The 11738-nt window shown below is 42.4% G+C and overlaps 2 long non-coding RNA genes across 3 annotated transcripts; one reads left to right on the top strand and one right to left on the bottom strand.

The window, feature by feature from the left end:
• The first annotated feature begins 3065 nt into the window (after positions 1–3065).
• Positions 3066–7018, top strand: LOC132459201 (uncharacterized). 2 transcript variants are annotated; one of them, XR_009526133.1, is made up of 5 exons: positions 3066–4502; positions 4697–4798; positions 4933–5679; positions 5804–5852; positions 6936–6999. It is a non-coding gene; the product is annotated as an uncharacterized LOC132459201 (long non-coding RNA). The 2 variants fall into 2 exon arrangements; XR_009526134.1 differs by having other exon boundaries at positions 4933–5852; positions 6936–7018.
• A 1554-nt stretch (positions 7019–8572) lies between these two features.
• Positions 8573–9380, bottom strand: LOC132459155 (uncharacterized). Its single transcript, XR_009526118.1, has 2 exons — positions 9297–9380; positions 8573–8781 (listed from the first exon to the last, which is right to left on the bottom strand). It is a non-coding gene; the product is annotated as an uncharacterized LOC132459155 (long non-coding RNA).
• Between the last annotated feature and the right edge of the window lie 2358 nt (positions 9381–11738).

The raw sequence follows: 11738 nt of genomic DNA, 5'->3' as shown, positions 1-11738 counted from the left end.
ATACAATTCTAGGGAGGGGAACTACAACATGATGTGGAGTAGAGGACTTCAAATATGGTGGACGGGGACCTCAAATGGGAGGACTACACATATGGAAAAGGGGATTACACTCTGGGCCTGAAAACCATACAGAGTCCCTTCTCGTGGTCCTGAAACAACCGTTCATTGTTAGAAAAACACGCACTCTATCGCTACCTCCAACTGTCTAGAGGGAAAATGGTCCCTCTCGATCGTCCTCCGACTTTAGCTCTCCTAGTCTATCTCTCTCGCTATCTCTCTTGCTCCCTCTCACACAAACACACACACACACACACACACACTAAACAGACCTTTCTCATTCTGTCTCCTCCAAACGCACACGCAGAAACATCACCTCTTGCGTACACGCGCACAGAGACGCACACAGCCTTTCTCACTCTGTCTCCTCTAAACGCACACACAGAAACATATCAACAGATTTCTCGTTCTGTCTCCCGCAGACGCACACACAGAAACATATCAACAGACCTTTCGTTCTGTCTCTCACAGATGTACACAGAAACATAACAACAGACTTTTCATTCTGTCTCTCACAGCCTCTTACACACACAGAAACATCACCTCTTGCGTACACGCGCACACACGGAGTCGCTCACAGCCTTTCTCTCACTCTCACGCGCATACACACTGTCTCTCTGTCTCTCTCTTTCACCCATGCTCTCCTATTCTTCCACCCACGCCGACTCTCGTTCTCGACTCCGTACACACGCACTTGCTCTCTGGTCGTGAAGGTGGGGGTGAGAGGTCTCTGCTATCCCTAGTCTGCGTCAGTTCAGGTGTCTGTCCGTCAGTCCCCGCATATGCAATGAATATATGGCCAAGAAATCGTTGTGCTTCTTCGGGCGCCTCAGATTCACTTATCAAGGGCGGCGAGCCTTAGGCCTCGAGGGTGTTCTTTCACCACGCAACGAGCCTAGTTTATCTTATTCTCTCTGTGTGTCACTCATGCCCTAGGCACCGTTTCCTCTGCAAAGGGACTCTAACCCTGATAAAGGACTCTAACCTTCTTACCACATAGAATTATTTAATACACATTCAAAGAAGGGGACTCTAACCCCCCTTTAAGACATAGGTGGGGACTTTAATCCCACCCGAGGGACCCTAACCCCCTTAAGACATAGTTGGGGACTCTAACCCCCTTACCACCGAAATTATTTAATACCTAAACAAAGAAGGGGACTCTAACCCCCCTTTAAGACATAGGTGGGGACTTTAATCCCACCCGAGGGACCCTAACCCCCTTAAGACATAGTTGGGGACTCTAACCCCCTTACCACCGAAATTATTTAATACCTAAACAAAGAAGGGGACTCTAACCCCCCTTTAAGACGTAGGTGGGGACTTTAATCCCACCCGAGGGACCCTAACCCCCTTAAGACATAGTTGGGGACTCTAACCCCCTTACCACCGAAATTATTTAATATCTAAACAAAGAAGGGGACTCTAACCCCCCTTTAAGACATAGGTGTCTCCATTACACATCCATTACGTGGCCATCGATAGTCTTGTATCACTATGCCCGATTCTTATAGGCCCTATGGTCTCGAGGGTATTCTTTCACCATGCAACGAGCCGATATTCGATGTGTCACGCGTTCAGGGTCAATCGGGTTTATGGGGAAATGCTGGGATACAGTCCTATTCGTCCCCACGAGATATCCCGTAGCGAACCGCTCTCACAGTCTCACCTCCTAATATGGTTCCTATATAACTATGCAGAGTTTGGATTTTATCAACAGGTTCTGCCTACCTTTTGTTGGGCGTGCACGAGGTGAGACTGCAGGAACCGGTCCGGTGCTCCGGGGTCCCGAGGTCGTGCCGCTCTCCGTCTCTCGTTTCCCAGTTGCGGTTCAATTCAGAAAAACTATCACGTCGTGGGTCACCAAATTGTGGGGAAAAACGGTCTGTCTAGCTACTGGACCAGATAAAATGAGACGGAGAGGTAATAAAGTCTATCGGCACGAGGACCTTGGATTTATTAAGTAAAGTGGCAACGGTTATACAGAGTCATAAAGCGTGAGAAATCGAATATGTCTAAGTCCCTAATCAGCGCTGATGGTTCGTCTGGAGCTTCGCCTCCGTGGAAGGTCTGCTTCAGAAGAAGATGAAGAGTCCCTGTGTGATGCAGTCTTATGCTGTATCCTCCTCTCGATGAGGTGTGTGCGTTTGAGGTGTGTGCGGTTCTGTGTGTTTTGGCTCTCAGGCCCTGAGAGAGCTTCGTAACGGGGAGAGTTCCTCGTGTCTCTGGTGTGATAAATTAAAACGGGGGAGTGCCCCCCCCGAAGTGTCTCGTGTGTGATAATTTAATGTGGCTCTCAGGCCCCTAGTATCTGCATGTGTTCCTTCTAGTGGGGGAGAGCTTCGAGGTGTCTCCTGTGTGATAAATTAATGTGGCTCTCCCGTTCTGGAGATGATACTGGTGCATTGTCTGAGTGTCCACCATCTGCCTGCCTGGGAGATGGGGCCTTCAGCTCCGGCCTTGACCTGACTATATATTATCATGTTTGTGTTGTTGGGTTAGAGCAAGAGTTGACTATATTATAATGTGTCCATGTGATGTGCTCATCAGGCTAGGGTAGGAGTTAGCTATATTTATAATGTACATGTGATGTACTCAGCAGGTTATTTTTCCCAACAACGCCCACTAGGCCACGCCCACTAGGCCACGCCCACTTGACGGTCTCTACCTGAGGACCGGAGGTGAATAGTAGCCAGAGATTTTCAGCGACACCCGCGAAGGGTCACAGGCCTCTGCCCGTGGCCCATAGAAGGCCAGAGTTCAATAGGTAGACGACAGAGAGCCACCCGGGCCTTAGCCCGGGGGGCTTGAAGTAGATCACGGTATTTTCCTCTCACACGTGTTAGATTCAATTCCCTCCGTATAGCTTCACTTACCATGCCGAAACATGCCGACGACTTTATAATAAATGAAGTGAGTTAAAGCAACCCGGGATTGGACAACTTTCTTCGAGAATACTCCAAAACTACCTAACTAGTTTTTTGCGTCATTTAGGGTGCATCGTGAAAGTTAGTTTCAGTCTGTTATGGTGTTGCAAACATAGATATATTAACTAGATGCCTCGTCCGCGCTGCTGGCCAATGGAGTCGAACGTCACCACTAAAGGCCATATTACCACAGTAAGCTGCTCACCCATAACATTGTGTTGGTAGTGGTACACGTACTTTTTAAATAACCATAACTTCCTCAATTTTCAACCGATTTCCAAACGGTTTTGTTTGTTATAAACGTGATGTAGGCTAGTTATGACTCTGCATGCTTTTGATAGAATAATGAAAAATAGAATAATGTTCCAAAATAGGTACAATATCATAACCACGTTAATAACGTTTGTAATAAACCAAACCGTTCGTAAATCGGTTGAAAATTGAGCAAGTTATGGTTATTTTAAAAGTACATGTACCACTACCAACACAATTTTATGGGTGAGCAGCACCTTACTGTGGTAAGATTGCCGCCTATGGTGACGTTCTAGACCAGCATTAGGGCGAAAAGTGTATTTTCCCCTCCGTTTTCCTTGGCTGCGATTCAGAAATATCTCCGTAAAGATGGACTCATTGCGAAAACGCATTGCTGGTACTCCCTTTTAATGTACAGTTGGTAATTACATTTACCCAGGGGCTGTATTAGAAGCTACAAAAATAAGGTGTAGGAAAAGCAAGTCGAATAATGTTATACTAGATACCATGGATTGGTCACAAATATCAGTCTAGAAATAGCTGAAATGTTGTTTATTACACTACAGGATTATTGCCTTTATTACAACTGAGTTGAAAGACTGAAAGTCTTGTTTTATGGTTAAATCTCGCTTAACTTAAATTAAGGAATTTGTCATTTTTATACAATGGTATTTCTAATGATGTTTTTCTTGTTTATGTTCACAGCAAAACTTAAACAATGGCAAAGGGAGGTTTAAAAAAGGCATGCGCTGCATGTCAGGTCCCCATTTATAATGGGTTTAAAATATGCCCCACGTGCAAGGAACCACAGCCGCAAAAAATTAGGCTAAAAAAAAAACTGGACAAGTTTCTAAATCAGAAAGATGCATGGGTGGCCAACACCAAACGTAATCAGGTCACCTCACATCTTTTCGATGATGCTGTCATTCTGGTAAGTAACATTACCATAGTACTAATGTTAGGTTAAGAATGTGGCGTCAACATCAGCTCTTCTATAAGTAAAAGTGTGCCTCTGAGTTGCTATTGAAACGTAATGCTGTGGAGCTTGTGTCTCCATATATCTCTGGCACAATTTATTATTGTTTTTAAAGTTTTCTCTATTTTTTTAGGTTGAGAAGATGAATGCATTGGGCTGGAGGCCCATCCTCCTTCTTGAATATCCCAAGAAGGAGGCAAAGATGGTCCTCCCAGAGGGGCTTATTTCTGGTGTTGGTGAACAGAAATGTTTGGATAACATAAAATAAATTTACAGCCTAATTGTAGAAGGTAATTTCACATTTACTCTGCATTATAACATCTCTAAACAATCCCAAATCTGAAAAATGTAGGACACTGTAAAAATTAAATTACATCAAATAACAAAATGTACAAAAAAGGATTATGACAGATGTATGTTTACTTTGCATCACTCCTACCTTTCACATTTTGACCTAATTGTAAGTTCTTTGTGTTGCTTTCAGGAAAGAAAGTGCCATCAGATCCTGCCACAAGTATGCCACAGGGTCAAGGAGAGGCCATTTATATTTTAAATTTCGAGCCCGAAGACCCAATGCAAATACAAGGTGTGGTTAGCGTAGCTTTATTGTCATCTTTCATATTTTTTGGTGAGAATGTGCTTCAGCAGCATATTATTATTATCATTATTATAGTACATTATTATCATAGTTAATATTCTATGTGTGTACACCTTTTGCAGAGACTCTCCATTCAGCCACCCCTACCACCACCACCAACGAGGGGTTAGAGCTGTGTTCAGCTAGTGTTGAACCTGAGACAGGTAACCCAAAAAATCTTCAATGAAAAGACCATAATTCGGAGTGCTTAGCTTAATTATTGCTGTTCAAATTTGTTGTGCCATATTTCAATTTTTTTGTAGAATTTCCTTGAGCAGCCACACATACGGTATATATCTGACCTGCTTGCTTATTTTATATTCTGTGTGTACACCTTTAGTGGAGACTGTCCTGATGACAAGCGCTGCCACTGCCACCGCCACCGAGGAGGGCACAGAGCCAAAAAAGAGAAAAGGATTCCCAAGGACAAGAGGTGTACCTAATCAACACAAAGCTGATATTCTGCCATCTTTCACATTATCCCTCCTAAGTTAAATATTTAATTTGTTTTGCATGTCTTCTTTCTGAAATGAACATAATCGATTAAGTTCATTTCCATGCGCAATGTCACACATACCCTTCTCTCTTTATGGAGTTACAAGTTACAACAAATACATCTAATCTCTAGACTGTTGAACTTGTGCTATATTTCACTTTTTTTGTAGAATTTCCTTTAGCAGCCACACATACGGTGTATATCTGACCTGCTTGCTTATTTTATATTCTGTCTGTACACCTTTAGTGGAGACTGTCCTGATGACAAGCGCTGCCACTGCCACCGACAAGGGTACACAGCCCAAAAAGAGAGAAAGAGTCCCAAGGACATACCGGTACAACAAATACATCTAATCTGTAGACTATTATATGATAAATTACATGGTATGCTTGTTATTTGATTTCTGCATGTATGTTAACATTTGGATTAACATACCACTATTTGCTTGTGTCAAACAGTTTCTAAAAAAGAAAAGGATTGCCCCGACAACAGCCAGAAGCTGCACCGGTAAGACCAGTAAGAAAGATGACGGTTATTTCCATACACTTTAATACACATACAATTGCAAAGAATACAATGGTTGATGTACCAATACTGTTTAATCACTTTTTTTAGTTTATAATCGCACTGCGAAATAATGTATCAGTGATCCTACCAGATATGGATCACTGATTGGACCACAAATTGATTCTGCTTACATATCCCGACGCAGCGGGATATGTGAGGGATAATTTATAGAACGCCGGTCATTGTCGGGAAAATAAGCCCTGACAGGGCGAACAGGACACCGACGCACAGCGGAGGTGTCTTGCTTCTCCCCGAAGGGGCTTATTTTCGTTAATGACCGGCGATGATCTCTACATATCCCGCTTATTACACGGCTACTTGCCAAAACAAAAAATAACTCCACATGGTGTGTCTTTTTACAATTTATTTGTTACCAGCATTCACAGTGTTGATCAGCAGAGAAATAGTCCGCCAAAGACGTTGACGTCGCTTAGCAACCGAAGACGCTGCAAAAAATCCTTTGTTTTTCTTGACAGTGGTCAATTATACTCATGATTATACTTATCAAATTATCAAATATAATTCACAGCCGGAAGTTGTGAAGGGCCGATGCAAGTGAACGGAGCGTTGCATGGCATTGAGAAGACCCATGTAATAATTGCGATTAATGTGAAATGCACTTATAGTTTATATATATTATGGTGTTAGACCCCCAGGCCATTCTGCCGGCGATTTTAATTCGCTCTGCAGCAGAGGCTGAAGATCGGGAAGATCGGGAGGTCTCCCGGTGGGCCGGTCCACTTTGAAATGTATTTTGTGCGCGATTGCTCGATTACGCAAATGAGCAATCGCGAGATGACCCCCCTCCCCGGCTGAACTCCTTGTCCTCCTTTTATTTCCATACTGTGGATTATTCAGATATTTCATTGGTCGTTACAATGTTATGACATTGGTTAATCTAAACTGGAATACCTAATTAAATTGGAATACAGGTTACAGTGTAAACATTACAGCTTTGATTGTCAAGTGATTATTCATGATTGTCTTTCTCACCAACCATCTCCTCCCCCTTTTTTTTCCCAGCGGGAAAATCTGGCTGCCAACCTGGGAGGCTGCTTGATAGACAAATTCACTCACTCACTCTGATTACATAAGTTAAACTAATGTTATGCTGAGTGTTGTTCTTTTCATATTTCTGTTCAAAGTAATGTCTATGTATCTTAAGGTGTCATCCTTGCACCCTTCCCCCATCCCTTGTTGTGTTCTGTCAAATGTCTGTTGTTATTGTTCTCGTACATGTCTGTAGATAATTGCGTCATTTTGTTTTTATGTTTAAATATAAAAAAAAAAAAGAACATTATGTAAAGAAAATGCCTTTTCCCATGTAGGGGGAAATTACCAGTTGAACAGACTGGTTTTGATCCACTCAACCTGCATGCAGCCACTAAATAAAGATGCCCAAAATGAGACATTAATGTGGCCTTCCAGCGTTAAACTCTGTACATCATTCTGCACAGTGAAAGTCAAAGATTCAACTGTAGAACAAGAAGAAGAATGTTTTTAAGTGGAGAACAGTTGATTTGAAAAAAAACCAGAATATTACAGAAAGATCACTTGGACGCATCTCCCTTTCTGCAGAGACATGGCTCAGTTCTGCAGTTGCTGTTCCACATACTTCCATGCAGACGCTTCAATCTGTACAGAGCGCTTGTTCAGAGCCTGTGGTTGTGGTATTAGGCAAAGTACCTGCCAGTCATGGTACCAACAGATGTCGTCCCGAAGACTTGGCCAACGGAACTTGTTTATGCCATGGCATTGCATACACTTAACTTTCACACTGTTCCCTTCTGCATCCGTGATGATACCTGGGTATGCTTCATTGTCATAATTAACGACGCACCACTCTCCAATGTGCTTTACCTCAATCATTTCTGGTCTCCTAGGATTATCTGGTGTCTTTCCACATGCTGGGGACTTGTCAGATGAAACAGGAACATTAGCTAGAGTGACCTCTTGAAGGTTAAAGCAGGGGCAGTCCAAAACACCTTCCTCCCTTTTACACAGACATGAAATGTCTCTGTATTTCATTTGGCCGGGTGTCAGACTGATAGCTTGGTGGATTCTCATAGTGCCTTTTATGGCAGCTATTGCAGGTACCTCCGGCTTTGATTCAATATCCCTCTCTGGGATGAAGAACAGCTCGACAGATGTGTCCAGGCTTTTCAGCTTGTTATACAAGCTCTGGGCATCAGGAATGTCTCCTCCATGGGCTACAATCTGGTCTGCTGACCTCTTGAGGGCCCCACCAACACCGTCTGGTGCCCCCTTCCCATGACTAGCCTCAAAGAAATTCCACGTTATTTCTTTGAAGCCATACTTGTAGGGTTCCTTTGAGAGGTAGAAGAAATTTCCCTTTTGTCGATACTGCGTTGCAGGCCCATCGCTGAAAAAATGAAGTGTGCTGACTTGAGGGTGTCGTTCTCTCAAATATTTGTAAGGATTTTTTATAAGATTTTAGCAAGTTAGTTATCAATATGTCATTTTATTTCAAACAGTTGATAATTGCCTTCAAATAAATCTAAACTTTCTAATGAGTCTCATCAGCTAAACAAACAATGATCTAACCTGGAGGGCCCTGGCTCACGTAGATTTTCAGGAGTTTCAGCAGGGGAGCTGGGTGGTGTCTCTGACTGTAGCAAAGCACTGGCCTTGTTTCTGGCTCTGGCTTGACTTTTTGCCTCTCTTCATTTCTTTCTTTTTGCCCTCTTTTCTCTCTCACTGAGCTCATTGACACCTTTCTTCTTTCCAGTCTCTCTGTCTTTTTTCCATTTGTCCCTTTCTTTCTCAAGGTACTTTCTTTTTCTGTCTGGGTCAGCATCACGACGTTCCCGATATCTCCTTGCTATCTCAGCTCCTTTCGATCTCATTCCTTGAAAAGGCGATTCAAAATATTCCCTTACACACTTTAATTGGCAGTCCCGGTAAACTAGGCTTGCCTTATCAAACTAGGCTTGCTGATACAGATATCGCAATATTTTCTCCATATTGTCCATTCTTACTATGTATAGCATGTACTGCTATAACATGTGTGTAATAGCTGTTGTAATATGTGTAACATTATCAGCATGTGGCCTAAACTGTCCACAATAAGTGGATGTCCTTCCTGTCATGAACCATGTCCACCCTGTCATGGAAGGCTTGCTGACAGGGTGGACAATGACAGGGTGGACATTTTTGGCATTTCATGAGCACATGGTGGACCTTCACTTAGTAACATGCAACAGTTAGCAAGCTGACCGTGTACTGTTTTACAAATATATTTCAAAGTTCTGTTTTTCTATCAATTCATATTTCACGATGACAGAGTGGACATGTTAAGCTTGACAACATCCAACTACACACATAATATGATGAAAATTACGAAACATAAGTGTAAATACTTACTCTGCAACTAGCCACTGCTTCAGCCTCCATTGAAGAAAGACAAAATGCTTGTAGTGATGTCATTGAAAACATCAGTGGGTTTCTTAAAGGCACCCAGTGCAACTTTCGAGGCTTAAAAATAAACATTCAATTTCTAGTCTTTTTTACACGTAGTAAGTTTCAATAACTCCATACCATTACATACCGACATTTAAGCAGCAAAGATGAGACGTCGTTGTGTGGTGAGAACTGATACAAAATCGATAACAACAACAATGCCGCCATTTTCTTTATTTTTTGTAACCTACAATAAATAAAGCAGGCTTCCAGTCAATGGAAAAATGGCTTCTCCCCACCGGCGATTGTTGTTGTTTACGATTTTCTATCAGTTCTCACCACACAACGACGTCTCATCTTTGCTCCTTGAATGTCGATATGTAATGGTATGGAGTTATTGAAACTTACTACGTGTAAAAAAGACTAGAAATTGAATGTTTATTTTTCATTGAATGTTTACATAAAGTTGCACTGGGTGCCTTTAAAGGGGCAGTTACCCCATAATGACAGGGTGGACAGCAATTCTCAGGGACACATGCAAAATGTTCAATATGATTATGAAAATAGAATACACATGATCAAAATGACTTGTTTTATCAAATAACTTATGGTGGACAATAAAACCATGTAATTTTTTTTTTAATTTAGTATCATTTAACCACTTATTACACACATTGTAGTTAGCAGAGCAGTGTGTGGGACATGCCAAAATCACGTACATCCAATGAAAAAAATATGTATAAAATAAAGGAGACACATTTTAAGAGACTTATCATTGTACTGATATGTGTGCAAATGTTTGGCCACTTATAATAAGACCTCAGACTTTCATTATTCTGCTACATTTTCATGATGACTGAGTGAGTCTGATGAGGACACCAAAGGCACTTCATAGTGATATTGAGTCACTTATAGCCACTGAGTTAGAAGTACTGACATGAAAAGTAAACAAGTCAATCATCTGTGGAACGGGCAGGGCTCGAAAAACTCCAGCCAATGATTTCCAGAGCCACCGAGTTGCATTGGACAGTAAGTACGTCAATCAAACGGTCGTACTGCACTCCCCCTCCCCCGCGCGCGACCCCTTCGTGCAGTACTCGTGACCCAGAGCAAGCTCCTGTTTGTTGTTATCCGGCGGTAGCTACTGGAACTAGTTAATCCACATTTGGACCTAGCAGTAGAAGACAATTTCCATGGCAGACAAGACGCCACCATCCCCATGTAGTTTTTTTAATGTTGCCATGTTGTTCAACGAAAACCTACGCTAGCCTGGCTCGCTCTCGCGCATCTGTGTTCGCGCTCGTGCATGATTGCATGTCCAGGTACTTGGAATGGGTGGAGTCAGAGTCAGCGTTGAAGGAGAGGGGGTAGGTATTTGAGTTGTGTGTTTTCAAAATCTGCTGGCGTTTCGCAAATCCCATACCCAACCTTTAAGTATGGGCTGCCAAGAGTTTCTGGTTTGTTTACTGGCCCTGTAGTCTGTTTTGTTCAAATCCACGCGGCCCACAGTAGTGGGCGGAGCCGGCGTGACGTATTAGCCTCGGCCTCCTCACTTGTCTGAGGTGCCGCCCTCTGTGGATGGAGCAGCTATTGCAGCCTTCAGTAAGGTCCTGCTCCCCTTGTGGCTATGTATAGTATTTATGGCTTATATGTTTGGTCCTGCTTCCTAGTGGTTCTGTGAGGGTAATACAGTTTGTGTGTTTGAGTCTGCATCCGAGAGGCTATGTGGAGGCAGCTTATGTTCTTAAAATACGTAACAATCCCTCCTTGGTCATCTCAGATGACCATACAATATTTTAAGGCGAGACACGGCAGGTAAAATCATCGATTTTTCAGTCACTGGTCAATTTTGATATTTTGGGCTATTTTGCACCATTAACATGTAATGTTTCGCACAAAAGAAAAAAAAATGTCAAAAAGAAACATTTAGGTGTTTGTTTTATTATAGTTTGTCAACTTGCGCCTCTGAATTTTACAGAAGATTCACCAAACGTTTGCTTTATTACGCACCGTTTCAAATACAGCCGGTCTCTGTGATATGTGTTCCGTGGTATCATTGGAAAGCACTCGATCTGCTGCACAACATAAAACTGATATCTGATTGGCTGGACTCGATTTCCGATCGGACGATTGGTTCGAATGTATCACGTGGTATGCTCTCAAGCTTGGTTGGCTTTTGCCATAAGAATCTTTAAAAGCCGTTTTCTCAAAATGAGTTTTTCCTCACACGCCAAGCAAGGAATCTCCACTTCTGTAGCACCTACATGCACCAAACTTTAGAATCTTATTCTCAGCTATTATATGAAGATTTTTTACAGTGGGATTTGTTGATATATCATTCTTGGCCTGATTTACATGACATTTTATGCATAAAAATAGGGCGGCAATACATTTTTTTAAGGCATT

Source organism: Gadus macrocephalus, chromosome 6, assembly GCF_031168955.1.
Source record: "Gadus macrocephalus chromosome 6, ASM3116895v1".
In the NCBI taxonomy this organism is placed as follows: Eukaryota; Metazoa; Chordata; class Actinopteri; order Gadiformes; family Gadidae; genus Gadus; species Gadus macrocephalus.
Note: the sequence above shows the minus strand (reverse complement) of the source record. Positions and strands in the feature narration are given on the sequence as shown.